This window comes from Chrysochloris asiatica, unplaced genomic scaffold (assembly GCF_000296735.1).
Source record: "Chrysochloris asiatica unplaced genomic scaffold, ChrAsi1.0 scaffold00047, whole genome shotgun sequence".
NCBI classification, from domain to species: Eukaryota; Metazoa; Chordata; class Mammalia; order Afrosoricida; family Chrysochloridae; genus Chrysochloris; species Chrysochloris asiatica.
The window spans coordinates 4976849-4992419 of record NW_006408565.1 but is presented as its reverse complement, the minus strand read 5'-3'; positions in this window follow the sequence as shown (position 1 = coordinate 4992419).

Below are 15571 nucleotides of genomic sequence, written 5' to 3'. Positions count from 1 at the left end.
CATATCCAGATCAGTCATGAGGTACAATGCTATAAGTGATAGGATAATATCCATGTGCCTACAGGGAAGCCCAGTTAATACCACTATTATTCAACATGTTGAATAAGTTTGGTGAAAGAATACAACCCTGGTATGTACCCTTCCTAATTTTAAACCATTCAGTGCTCCCTCATTCTGTTCGAACAACTGTTTCTTGGTCTATGTATTAGTCCCTCATAAGCACAATTAAGTGTTCTGAATACTCATACTTTGCAATGTTGTCCATAGCTTGTCATAATTCACACAATCAAAACCTTTTGCATAATCAATAAAGTACAGGTAAACATATTTCTAGTATTCTCTGCTCTCAGCCAAAATCCATTTTACATCAGCATGGATATCCCTCATTCCACATCCTCTTCTGAATCTTGCATGAACCTCTGGAAGTTCTCTGTCAATGTATGGTTGCAGCCATATTTGCATTATCTTTAGTAAAACTTTACTCGCATGGGATATCAACGATATTATCCAATGATTTCTGCATTCCATTGGGTAACCTCTCTTTGAACTGGGCACAGATACAGATATCTTCCAGTCAGTTGGCCAGGTAGTTGTCTTCCAAATTTCTTAGAATAGATGAGTGAGTGTCTTTACATAAGTTTGTTGAAAGATTTCAATTTGTAGTCCATCAATTCCTGGTGCCTTGTTCTTTGCCAATTCCTTCAATGCACCTTGAACTTCTTCCTTCAGTATTATTGGTTCTTGATCATATGATACCTTTTGAAATGACTGAACATCAACCGTTTCTTTTCTGTACAGTGACTCTGTGTATTCCTTCCATCTTCTTTTGATGCCTTCTGCATCATTCAATATTTTACCCATAAAATCCTTCACTACCACAAGTCAAGGTTTAAATTTTTTTTCTTCAGTTCCCTCAGCTTGAGATATGCTGAGCATCTTCTTCCTTTTTGGTTTTCTAACTCCAGGTATTTACATATTTCTTTGTAATATTTGTCTTTGTATTCTCCAGGTGACCTTTGAAAGTTTCTATTCAGCACTTGTACCTCCTCACTTCTTCCATTTGCTTCACCATCTCTACACTGAAGAACAAGTTTCAGTGTCTCTTCTGACATCCATTTTGGTCTTTTCCTTCTTGCTTGTCCTCTTAATGACCTTTTGCTTTAGTCCTGTATGATGTTCTTAATGTCATCCCACAACTCTTCTGGTCTTTTGTCTTTAGTGCCTAATGCATCAAATCTATTCTTCAGATGATCTCTAAATTCAGGTGAGATATATTCAAGGTCATATGTTGGCTCTCATGGACTTAGTTTAATTTTCTTCAGCTTCAGCCTGAACTTGCATATGAGCAATTGATGGTCTGTTCCACAGTCTGCCCCGCCTGGTGGTATGAAGCCCTTCCGTTGACTCTTTCCACAGATGTAGTCAATTGGATTTCTGTTTTCCATGTGGTGAGGTCCATGAGTACAGTCATCTGTGAGTGTGTAGGTGGGTGAGTGGGTGACAAAGGAAGGAGGGAGGAGGGACTGAAGGAGTGAGAAAGGAAGGAAAGGAGAGACGGGTAGAGAGGGGGAAGGGGTGAATGAGGGAGCAAGGAAGTGCAGAGGTCATCTGCCCAGGGCATCTCCAGTCCTCTGTGTATAAAATTGGCCCCAAACCACTGCCTCACATTGACAGCCCCCACCTGTGTCCAACACTTAGTGTTAGCAGGAGATTTTCCCTCCTTTCCTCTTCTTACCTGCACTACCAGTGAGGTATGTATTGCTATTAGCCCCACATTTGCAAGTGGAGAAGACAGGCCTGGAATGACTGTGAAACTGCCTCAAAATGTACCAGGTCTACCAGGATCTGATCTCAAACTTGGATCTCCTGATCAAACCCACACACACATACCTCTTGTCTCCCAGGCCCCTCAGCCAAGCAGTATTTTCACAAGGCCTGGGAATAGCAACTCCATTTCCGCCTAAACAGAATCCCATTCCTTTAGAACCTTACTCCCTGTGGGCTCTATTAAGAAAGATTGAGTGTACAAACTGAGGGAGGTGAAGATCCTAATCAGACCCTGAGGATTGTATCCTCAGGAGGAACCCAGAGCAGCAGAGACACATACCAAGGACTGCAATGGTGTGCTAAGGGAACCTTCCCCAAGCATCAGAGTCCTGTCTGAGGCCCATACTGCATGTCAGGTCATCCTCACACACAGCCTGTGGAGAAGCAGTCACCCCTAGTGCTGGATTTTCAGAGTCTGTTCAATTGGAGAGGCAGAAACCCAGCTCACCAAAGTAGGGGTATACAGGAGGATTTGAACCATGAAAAAGAGCAGTGCCTACGGGGAGGTGGAACCAGGGGTCAGACTCAGCAAAGTGTTGCCTCACTCCCCTCTGGTGGGAATCTCATCTTCAGCCACCAGAAGGGGGACTTTCTCACTGCAGGTCTAGGGGTGGGTCAGGTGTCTATTATTACCCAACCACTCTGGGGTCTTGATTGGCACAGTTCTGGTTGCATGCTCCCTCATCCACCAATTCATCATAGTCAGGGAGGGGACAGCATCAAATAAAACCAGGGGAGCCCCCACTATTGCCATGTGGAAAGGGATAGGGGTAGATGGTGGGAGGAGGCAGGGGCAGTGGGCAGATGACAACCCCATTTCCCAGAGCAGAAGGCCTACAGAGCAAAAGGAGCTTGACTAAGGTCACTAAGACAGAGTGAGAGTGGAGTCCCTTCTCTACTCACTAGACAACACTGCCACACCCTGCAGTGTGAGACCTCACTGAGATCAGAGAGGGCCACACGGAGGCAACGGCCAAGCTCGTGAGCCCCAAGTTCCAATGCTAGGAAAGGCTGACACTCTGTCCAGCTCCCCTAAGTCCATCTCAGGACCTGCTGTGTGAGCACATCCAGATTGTGGAAGCTGAGGTGGGGGCACCTCTCAAAGCTTACACGTCTCACAACCAAAGCTAGTGCCAGTAAATTACTCCCAGTAATGGGGATGTTTGCTCAGGGAATTAAAGAGGCAGTAAACAGTTGCCAGAGTAATTAGGCACGAACAGTGGACGTGCCAGGCCTTTCAACGCTGCCAAGCTGGCTCCGCAGGGCTGAGATGAGGCCACTGAGCTGTGTTTGTCTGTTGAGTTGCATCGATGAGAGACAAAGAATCAAAAAAGAAGAAGAAGGAGAGGGTTGCTGTGGAGACCACTGCATACCATTCCCTCAGTGTAAAGATGGGACAACTGAGGTCCAGGAGAGGGAACAGGCAGAGCCAGGTCTCCTGGGAGTCAGGCGCTGTTGCTGATACACCTGATTAATGCAGGGGCAGTGGCATCTTGGAGGGAAGAGTTGTGGTTCTGACAGGCAATGAGTGTCCAGATGACAGTCAATGAAGCATTTATTTATTCATTCATTGAGTGCTATATACCAGGGACTGTTTTTAGCTCTGGGGAAAAAACAATGAACAAAACAGACAAAAGCCTCTGCCCTGTGGAGCTGACACTCCAGTGACACGGAATCCTAAAGCAAACCCCAGTCCTGCTCCACCATCTGCACTGGGTACCCAAAAAAGCAGCAAGCAAGTCAGAGAGAGCCTGGGAGCTCATGGTCAGAACACCAGGCAGGAGGTGTGGTGCCAGTGTCCAGGCTATAACTCCAGGATCCATGAGTTAAGCATCTGATGTTCACCGAGCCCAAACTGGGCACTTCAAACACATGGTTTCCTTGAAGCCTCACAACAGCACTTTGAGTCCGGTGCTAGCTGTACCCACCTGTCCTGGAAGGCAGGAAGCTGAGGTTCTGAGAAGTTTGGTATCTTGCCCAGGAATTCATATAACAGAACTGGGGGTGTGCTCCAGGTCTACCTGACATCTGACCATGATGCTCAGCTTCCTTCCCCATCCCTGACTCTCATGCCCCTCCCCCTGACCCTACTTACCAAGGTCCCTAAAGTCATATTCTTCTGTTTCCTTGCATACTACCCCTGTCCCCTATTCAATTAGCATTCCCTGAGGACCCAAGACAGGCTTGTCATGGTCACCACTGCAAACCCCAGCCCCTGGAAGAGTAGCTGCTCAGGAAATGCTGCTGGCCGGAATGAATGAGCCCAAGAGTGGCCTGAGCTTGCACTTGAGCCAGACCTTGAAGGACAGTGATTGGAAGAGGAGAGGATATGAGTATTTCCAGAGGCAAGGAAAGAGCGGGAACACCGTTAGGGAGCTGGGTGTGTATATCAGTTAGGGCTCCTCATGACAAGTAATGAAAGGTCCTATTCACCTTGGCTTCTTAGTTAAGGGAATATACATGTACTGAGAACAAAAGTAAGGGTCATTGTCCCTCATACCCACCCAGCTGCTCTGTGCCCTAGAAGATGACACATGTAGATTACATCTGAGGTCCTCTGACTTCTAGATGGTTCAGCCAATGGAGCACATCAATGGGAAACTAGAGGGAGGGAGTAAAATGAAACCATTTTTATTCTCTCAGCTATCTCCCTGCAAGACCACCAGGGACTGGCTGTGTTCCTTGATGAACACACACAGCCCTCTCCAAACAGCCCTGTGTCTCCAGGTTCCTATAGCTGCTCACTCCCCTTCCGCTTTCAGACCCTAGAGTAGTAATGGCACCCAGTTCTCATTCTGGGGTATGGTTTTCCTACATTCTGTCCATCTGACTTTTCTCAAGTTACATGAATGTGTCATCAGTCCCTGACTGATACTGCAGGCTTTTGGTGAGGCTTGATCCAGTTGCTCATATGCTATCAGCAGAGACCCCAGTTTTCCATCTCTCTGCTCTACTTCCTGTGACTCCAACTTCACCCTTTGGTGGAGCCCCTCCTGTCACCCCCATCCCAAGTGCTCTGTCTCAGCCTCAAATCTCCAAGTCTCACATACCCACCCACACAACCCATGGGAAAAGAGAAAACATCTCTGAGCACCTACATGAATGGAAGAAGAAGGAAGCCAGCAGAACTGAAGCCCCAGCAAACAGCTCATTGCCTGGCTCCTGTTCTGGACCTACCTGGAGTTAGACTGACCCAACCCACGTCCAAAGGGCTGGGTGAGGCCAAGTCACACCGGCCAATCTGGGTCCACCCCAGAACTGGAGATGAGGCTGTTGCTGTTGTTAGGCGGCGTCATACTGAGTTTTGACTCTTAGCAACCCCAGCTGACAGAGTAGGACCATCCCATAGGGTTTTCTAGGCTGTAATCTTTAATGATTACAATATAGGAAACCCTGTACAGGGTCGCTATGGGTTGGAACCGACGCGACAGCACTTAACAACAACAACAACAATCTTTAGAGAAGTAGTTTGCCAGGTCTTTCTCCCATGGAACAGCTGGGTGGGTTCGAACCACCAACCATTCAGCTAGCAACCAAGTGTTTAACCATTGTGCCACCAAGGCTTTTTAGCTGAGACTAAGACAAAGGTAAGTTCTTCCAAGGGAAGTCAGGGTCCTAAGCAGAAAAAGTGGCAGATGTCAGCACACCAGGGAGTGGTGTGACAGGACTTTGATCCCATGGCAGCTGAAGGTCTTGGAGGAGAAACAGCACAGGTCATTAACTGCTTAAACATTCTCTCCAGGTCAATGTGGAGGGTGGGATTCTGGGGCATTGGGCAGGTGGGACAGACAGACAGGAGACTGTTAGAATAGACCTAGAGCAGGGGCAGATACAAGGGGATAGGGCACCAAGGAGAAATGCCTGGGTGCATACCCTTTCCTGCTCCCACATGACCTGAGAAAGGGATCTAAGTTCAGGACCTGCCTCCGGAACCTTCCCAGACTGTGTTGGTGGATAAACAGCAGTTGTCGAAAGTGCAAACACAGCCAGGCTCAGCAGCCACCCACAGCCCGAGTCCCAGTCATGAGACTGGGCCACAGGGCACAGATGGAACAAAATTAATCAGTGCAGATGGGCCTGAGGCTGTATAACAGCTCTGCAGACAGACAGTACTGCAACACAGGGTTTAGGAATCTCATGGACCAAAGTTCAAATCCCTACCACTCATTTGCTGTGCAACCCTAGGCACGTGATTGACCCCTCTCAGCCTCTGACTTCCCACATGTACAACGAGGGGTCAGATACAATGCACTTTAGGCTCTGACCACCCATGACCCTGTGAATAACAACAATGGGCTCAGAGCCCCAGCAGGACCGCATGGTACACACCAACCACACCAGGTCATGCAAGGGCACTTCCCCCACCCTCCACCTGCAACCCCTTCCCCTCTATTGGCATGAAAACTCTGAAGACTGCCCAATCCTCCCATGCCCAAAGCATGACTCCTTTCCTCTCCAGCCAGCCCTCAAATGCCCTCTACCCTGCCTAAGAGTGTCAGATTGTCTCAGAGTCATCTGGATCACCCAGGTCACAGAGCCATCAAATAATGCACTGATGTGACTGTGCCTGGAACAGCATCTAAATAGGGTGTCTAAATAGGGTGACCATGAATGAGTCAGGAGTCCAGCTTGTAGGCTAACTTTTGCCAGTCTCTTACTGTATGACCAGAGACCACCTGCCTCAGTTTTACCACGTACACAATGGGCACTCAACAAAGAGACCTGTCAGCACTCACATTCTAAAAGATACTAATCAAGTGAACTTGAATCTGTTGCCTTCTGCTATGTGACTTTGGAGGAATCACTTGATGTCTCTGGACTAGCTCACCTGCTCACTCAGCAGCCCTGCCCCTCAGCATCAAAACACCTTCTCTTGCCCACCTTGACTCAGGTAGTCAGTATCCAAGGTCGGAGGAAGATTTCAGAACCCCTCAAGGTGACAAAGAGACCTAAGCTCCCTTCTCTAGCCTGTCTCTCAGGGCAGGTGACAGGGACACACCATGATGGGAAATGGCAGCCAGAGTCCTGATAGGCTGCCTAGACCCCAAGGTCACATCAGCACTTTCATCCACTCCCTGGAGGGTGAAAAGGAATCTATCCTCCTGGGATATTTTCCAGGGATGAGAGACTGTTCAGGGCAGGGGCTGGGGTGAGCAATCAGCCCCCAACTCAGAGAAGATGAGGCAAGCAACACACAAGGGGATGGGGTGTGGAGCACAACCATTGGAAGAAATTTGTAAATACGCAAACGTTTATTTCATTAGTCTTATCTTCATTATGGGGTCCTGGGTGTGGCCCTGTGGGCTAATGCGTCAGACTGCAAAGTCATTTGAATTGCATGGTTTGGTGGTTCAAATTCACCAGCTGTTCCTTGGAAACCCTATGCAGGGTCACAATGGGTCAGAATCGATGGACGGCACTTAACATCAACAACAACAGCTTCATTATAAAAGCTATGGCCAGGCACCCTCAGACATTACTGGTAGCAATATACATTGATATCATATTTTAGAAGGCAATTAGGCTATACTAATCAAAGTTTAAATGCTTATACCCTGATGAAGCTAACCCTTGTCTAGAATTTTACCTTACAGAAATATACATAAAGAGGCAGGAAATGTACATTTAGGAATATTCCCAGCAGCCCTGTTTGTAAAAGGAGAAATGGAAAGTTACCAAAAAGTCTGGCAGTGCTGGACCAGTTAATAAATCATGGGTCATCCACACAATGGAATGAAATGTAGTTGCTTTGAAAAATGAGGTAAATCAGATCTGTGTTGGAAGTGCAGCCAGAGTGCTCCTTGGAGGCCAGGATGGCCAGACTTCGTCTCTCATACTTCAGACATATTGTCAGGAGGGACCAGTCGCTGGAGAAGGACTGTTTGGTAAGATGGAGGGTCAGAGAAAAAGAGGTAGACCCCCCAGTGAGATGGAATGGCAAAGTGGCGGCATCAGTGGGCTCAAGTGTAGCAACAATTATGAGGTTATTTCGTTCTGTTGTGCACAGGGTCGCTATGAGTCAGTACCAACTTGATGACACCTAACAACAACAACAACACATGTTGTCAGAGAGACATATTCAAGACAAAGTATAGGCTGAAATAGAAGAGTTGAGAAACCATATAATCATGTTTTTATAAAGAGAAAAGGCCCAGAGGTCTGTAAACCAAAGTGAGGATGTTGAACATCTTGGCGGTGAGCAGACACACAGGGCATGTTCACTTTCTATGTTGGGCATTTCTGAAATGTTTGAAGCTTGTATTAACTTTTGTAGTCAGAAAAACAACATTTAAGATTTGTTTTAAAGTTAAATTAAACAAACACATGCCAGCTAATTTTTCAGAAGTAGACCACCTCTTCCTTTCTCCTAGTCTGTCTTTGTCTGGAAGCCCCAGGCTCCACTGAACGCTGCCCACCATGGAGGTCCTTGCTGGTATTTGAAACACCCATAGCTAGCTTCCAACATCGTAGCAACACACAAGCCCAACCACAGTACGACAGACAAACTGACAAAGGATTGGTGGAATTTTTTTTACGTGGTTGTTTGGGTTTTGGGGGTTTTTTCGGGGGAGGAGTTGTTAATTGTTTTTTTAAAATATGGATCCTCAATATCCAAAGGTATAAATTTAAGATCCAGTTTCATTTCTTTCGGTATCTTTACAGCAGTTTCTCAGGCATAATTATTACTCATTTATATGCACAAGAGGGAATCAAAAATTATCCACACTCTGGCTGTGGAATTTATTTAACCAAATTTTAGAAAAGACAAATACATCATTTTTTGACATAATCTCCTGGTTTTCAATATTCTTTGTCCATCTGTCAACAAGCTTTTGTATTCCCTTATTTTAAAATGTTTTAGACTGAGCTGGGAGCCACAAATGCACCACTGTCTTCACTTCTTCATCAGAGGTGAGTCTTCATCCTCGAAAGGTTGCTTTCAGGGGATCGAAAGTCCAATGGAGCCAGATCAGGACTATAAGGAGGATGCTTTGCTTTAACACCTCAAAACAAAGTTTTTGCAGAGTGCTAACAGTTTGGGTAGCGTAGTGGTTACGAATCGGGCTGCGAACCATAAGGTCAGCGGTTCGAAACTACCAGCCGCTCCGCGGGAGAAAGATGAGGCTTTCTACTCCCGTAAGGATTTACACCCTCGGAAACCCTGTACAGGGTCGCTATGGGTCGGACCCGACTCGACGGCACTTAACAACAACAACAACAACAGTTTGGGCAAGGAGCTCTGGTAGCGTAGTGGTTATGAATCAGGTTGCGAACTGCAAAGTCAGCAGTTCAAAACTATCAGCTGTTCTGCAGGAGAAAAATGAGGCTTTCTGCTCCATTAGCCTTGGAAACCCTATCCAGGGTTGCTATGGGTCGGAACCGACTTGACAACACACAACAACAACAGTTTGGCCAGTGGTGTACAGATGTGTATTGTCATGTAAGAGCACAAAATCTTTGGATAACAGTCCTCTATGGTTAATCTGAAGTTTACGCTGATGGTTGACTTTTGAACTCTTTCTCGGTCAGCAGTTGAGGATGTTTCCATTCCACAGTACTCTGCTGTTTACTTTGAGGTTCATAGTGATGAATCCCTGTCTCATCACCAGTAACCTTTTTTTTTTTTTTTACTAGACCTCTACCTTCCTTAGAGTATCGGTCCAAATTTTGGTTGCAGATGTCCAAATGTTTCTGTTTATGCTCTTCAGTGAAACGTTTCGGAACCCTTCTCACACAAACTTTTCGAAACCTTAGTCTGACATGGACTATTTCATAGGCAGAGCCACGGCTGATTTGCAAATAATTTGCCACTGTCACTCTTCTGTTCAACAGAATCATTTCACATGCACGCTCAATGTTGTCATCAGCCATGGACTTGGATGGACATTTTCATATAACTAGAGTGTGAATAGTTTTTGACTCATCCTCATGTAATTTAGTATCCTAGAGATTTTGTTTTCAGCATGATAGCATTAAGAATTTCCCATCCACCATAATAACAACTAGTATAAACAATTACCTGCAGAATATTCTGGTGAGTGGATGGTACACAGTTTAGTTAACCAAGCTAAAACTTTTAGAAAGAGGTATATTTGTGGGTCCCTATAGAGTCCTGGTGTGGCATTGTGGGCTAATGCGCCAGACTGCAAAACCATTTGAACTGCAAGGTTGGTGGTTCAAGCTCACCAGCTGCTCCTCGGAAACCTATACAGGGTTGCTATGGGTCGGAATCAACTCGACCGCACTTAACAACAACAACAACATGGAGTCCTGGTATGGCGCTGTGGGTTAATGCACTAGACTGCAAAGGCAGTTTGAACCACAAGGTCGGTGGGCTGCTCCTAGGAAACCCTATACAAGGTCGCTACAAGTTGTAACCAACTCAACAGCACTTAACAACAACATCTTATGTGTAGGATTCCTGGTGTAGCACTGTAGGATAAACACTGGACTGCAAACTACAAGGACAGCAGTTTAAACCCACCAGTTGCTCCTCAGAAACCCTATTGAGAGTTGTTATAGGTCAGAAGCATCTTGATGGCACTTAACAATAACAACAACAACAATCTTAAAGTGTGGAGTCCTGGTGTGGTGCTGTAGGATATAAAATGAACCCCAAGGTTAATTGAACTGCCAGGTCAGTTTTTCAAACTCACCACTCACTCCTTGGAAACCCTATACTGGGTCACTATGAATCAGAACTGACTCAATAGCACTTAACATCACCAACAACATCTTATGTGTAGGGAACACAGTGGCTTCATAGGATAAGCACTGAATTACAAATCATAAGTTCAGTGATTTGAGCTCACCAGCAGCTCCACGGGAGAAAGACGAGGCTTTCTGCTCACGCAAGGACTAAAAGCTTCAGAAACCCTATACAGTGTCACTACTGAGTCAGAACTGATTCAACGATTCTTAACAGCAACAATCTTATGTGGGGCCCCCAGGTGGCACAAGTAATCTGTGCTCACTCAACTACTAACCTACATGTTAGCAGACCAAACCCACCCTGTAGTACCAAGGAAGAAAGGTCTGGAAATCTGACTCCATAAAGGTTACAGCCAAGTAGACTCTCCGGAGCAGTTCTGCCTGGTAGCACTTGTGTGTAGATATGCCTCACCTAGGCACCTGAGTGGCTCACATAGTAAATGCTTGGCTGCTAACCAAAAGGCTAGCAGTTCAAATACACCCGGCATCTTATGAAACCATGAAAAAGGAGCCTGGCAGTCAGCCTCCATAAGATTAAACTTTAAGCCCACTACCACTGAGCCCATTTTGATGGAATCAGATCACCAGATCTTTCGTCTGTGCCCTTCCTCTAGCATAGTAGCTTATCACAAACCACTTCACTACACAGGGACCTATTCTGTAAGGTTAGAGCCATTGACAATTCTAGGGAGCGCAGCTCTGCTCTGATACACATGGGGTCTATAGGCCAACTTAACAGCCACTTGTTTTGGATACCTCATTGACAAGAATTACACAAATTATATATATAAGGAGCTCTGGTAGTGTAGTGGTTATAAATCAGGCTGCAAACCTTAAGGTTAACAGTTCGAAACTACCAGTTGTTCCACAGGAGAAAAATGAGTCTTTCTGCTCCCATAAAGATTTACAGCCTTGGAAACCCTGTACAGGGTCGCTATGAGCCAGAACTGACTCCATGGCACATCACATATATATCCAGCTTATTGAATGGAGGCACGAACAGAAACGACACAAGTTTCCCCAAATTCTGCCTTTGAACGTGTTCTGCCTAATGCCACCTCACCCCTCAAGGACGTCCCCTGACGTGTGTTGTTGTTAAGTACCATGAAGTCAGTTCTGACTCATAGTGACCCTGCACAGGGTTTCCAAGACTGCAAATCTTTACAGGAGCAGAAAACCTCATCTTTCTCCTGCAGAACAGCTGGTAGCTTCTAACTGCCAACCTTGAGGTTAGCAGCGTGATTTATAACCACTATGCTAAAGACTGCGAATCCTGTCCACTTGTCAGTCTGGTCTAGTGGTCTGCTCCAACTCAGGCCTGACCAGAGTCCAGGGGACTCTGGAACTCTGGGAAGGGGACAAGGAGGGTAAGTGCATGGTCTGCCTACTCCCTCTTCTTCCCTGGGGCCTTCCTGTTTCTATCCCCTCCAGGACGCTGCAGGACAGGAGAAGAGCTCATTGGTAGAAGGAGAGCACAACAGAAGGGATCCCTTCATCCCAAGTCACTGCTGGAGAAAAGCCATGTGGTTCTTGGACAAACCTGTCAAGTTTCTACCTTCTCCCACTCCATGTCTGCCTGCTTAGCTACAGACCCAGCCCCATTCCCTGAAGAATTCTAAGCATCTGTCCTTGAGAAGGATTGGCACAGTGGCTGCAATAATAGATTCAAATATCAGGAAGAGTGTGAGGATGGTGCAGGACAGATGGGGCCAAGTCTCATGCTGTTGTACATGGGCTCACTAGGAGTTGGGAACAACCCAAGGGCACCCAACAGCAATCTTCAGATGCTTATTTCTCTAATTTCTCAGGGTCTTTATTCTTCAACCCTTTATTTATGAGGTCCCTGGGTCGTGCAAATGATTTGCACTTGACTGCTAACCAAAAGGTTCGCAGTTTGAATCCATCCAACAGAAGCAGGTCACTTAAGATGTTGGTGGTGGTGGTAAGTGCCATTGAGTCAGTTCTGATTCATAGTGACCCAGTATAGGGTTTCCAAGGAGTGACTGGTGAGTTTGAAAAACTGACCTTGCAGTTCAATCAACCTTGGGGTTCAGTGTTTATCCTACAGCACCACACCAGGACTCCACACTTAAAGATTGTTGTTGTTGTTAAGTAGGGGAAAGTCCTAGTGATCTGCTTACGTAAACATTACGGCAAAAATAGAAGAAGAAGCAGAAACCTTTATGGAACTCAGTTTTACTCTGTAACACACGGGGTAGCCATCAGTTAGAATCCGTTTGCTTTTTTATTTGGGCAGGACCAATACCTTTGAAATAGTAACCACTGTTTACTTCTATTATTTCTAGTCATCTCTTGCCTCTGACCCTCTTCACACCACAGCTATCACACGCTGTCTTGTGACCTCAAGGAGAGATTTTTTAGCAGAAAATCTAATATAAAATGAGCCTCAAGCAGAACAGGAAGGGTTCGGGAGTAAACAATAAATGTGAAGGACATGCAGGGATTCTGAGCAGGGTCTCCACAGGGACACAAAAAGATGCCTGGTCAAGGGAGTGAGGAGATGAAATAAGAACTGAGACTCTGCCCCACAGCGGTCATTCGTTCGTATCTACCACCAAGCTCCTCACTGCTCTCCTTGATTCCACCTCATCCACTCTTGTGCATTGAATTGTATCAACAAAAGAAGATATTGACACGGAGCTTCTGCTAAGGCTGATAGAAAGATGTGGAAATGGATGGCAAGGATGGATGCATGAAGAACATCAGCAATGTTACTGAAATGTACATGTAGGGTCTTTGGGTGATACCAACAGTTTAGTATTCATGCTCAACTGCCAGCTCAAAATCAATGAGCAAAGTTATGAAAAGTTGTTGTTGTTGTTGTTGTTGTTGTTGTTAGTGCCATCAAGTTGGTTCTGACTCATAGCGACCCTCTATAAGGTTTCTGAGAAGTGGCTGATGAGTTTGAACGACTGACTTTGTGTTCAAACTGATCTTGTAGTCCAATGCATTCTTCTATAGTGCCACACCAAGATATTACCAAACACTTTGAGGGAATGAGTCGCTGGGGTTCAGAACTATAGCCATGGAGGACAAAAACATCAACGAGCTCAGCATCCAAATTAAGAGGTCAGGAAAAAAAAAACAGCAAAATAAATCTACAGAAATATAAGCAATGCCATAATAGAGACAACCGGACTGCTGACCAAAAGGTCAGCAGTTCAAAGCCACCAGCCGCTCCTTGGAAACACTATACAGTGTCACTGTGAGTCAGAACTGATTCAACGGCACTTAACAGCAATAATAGACAGCAGAAATTATAAACAGAAACGTAAGTTAAAGCAAATACCTACTGAGCACCTACTGAAAGTATTGTGCTAGGTCCGATTCTAACATTAATGAATCTTCACAAGTATATGGGCTGCACATTGTTACTGTCCATATGGGTAGAGATGAGGAAACGCAGGCATGAGAAAGTTAAGGTGAACTTACAATAGAAACAATCAACAATGCCACAAACTGACGACAGCTAAAGGAGAGTAGCCCCTGATATGATTGAAATAACAAGACAAAGTTAACAAAAAAAAAAAGACGCAACCAAACAACATTAGCAATGGGAAAGAGACCATACCACAGACACTACAGGGGTTAAATAGGCAAATAAAAATGAGAATATCATAGGCAGGTCCATGACAAAAATCTGAAAGCTCATGGAACCAACACATTACTATAAAAACAAAACCTATCAGAACGATGTCGAAAACGTTTAAAAAAACCCAAAAACTAGCCAATCAAGAAGATCCTTCTCACAAAGAAAACACTAAATCCAGATGGATTTTGCAAACATCCCAGAGAGAGAAACTTCCAGTTTATTAAGTCAGTAAAATATTAACACCAAAACCAGACAAGGACCCCATGAGAAGGATAAATTAGAAAACAAACTTACTCCAGAGCATAAATAGAAAAGTCTTAAGCATAATGTCAGCAGATAAAAGACAGCAATTTATAAATAAAAATATATATTATGACCAAGTTAGACTAATCCTAGGAATGCAAGGTCAGTTCAGTGTTGTAAAATAAACTAGTTAGTGCCTATCATCACATTATGATTAAAAGAACACCCATACAAATGTCTCCAAAGGTGGACACAAAATTCAACAACTTTCACAACAAAACTCTTAGCAAACTAAGAATCAAATGGGCCTTGCTTAGTAAGACAAAAAGCATCTACTAAAAACCTAGAGGACACTGGTGCCTCCATGGTAGAATTCTTACCTTCCATGCTAAAATCCTAGAGTCCTGTAAGGTCAGTACTGGACTACTAACCATAAGATTGGCAGTTCAAACCCACAGACTGCTCCTTGGAAAATCTATACAGTGTCAGTATGAGTCATAATTGGTACTTAACAACAACATACTAGAGACCTGGGCTCCATTCCTAGCCAATGCTCCTCTTGTATAACCATCAACAATCTGTTGTAGAGGCATGTGTGTTTCCATGATGCTGAATTGGTTTCAGCCGAACTTTCAGACTAAGACTAGGAAAAAAGACCTGGCCTAGGCAGCATTTCATTTCTTTGTATGTGGGGTTGCCCTGAGTCTGGCCAATTCTGGCATCTAACAATGAGCAACCTACAGCAAGCATCATACAGTACGGCTTTCTCTTCGGGATCTGCCACTACCACTTCTAGGAAGATTAGAAAGAAAAAGAAATACAAGATATAGGATTAGAAAGGAAGAAACAAAACTATCATTATTTGCAAATAAAGTGATCACCTAGGCGGAAAATCTAAAAGAACCTACAGAGAAAAAATCGAATGAATAAGAAAATTTAACAACTTTGATGGCTACAAAATCAATATGCTCATATATGCTGAATTACATTTCTCCGTACCAGCCAAAGAAAAATTATTCCATTTACAATAGGGAAAAAAAAATGTATAAAATACCTAGCAAGAAATCTAATGAAAGCTGCAAAAGCTCTTTCTGGAGAAAATTCGTATATTCAACCTGTTGAGTGTAGGTTCTAGCACATTGTAGTTCTCAGCATGCAGGTCCCTTCTTTCCCCTT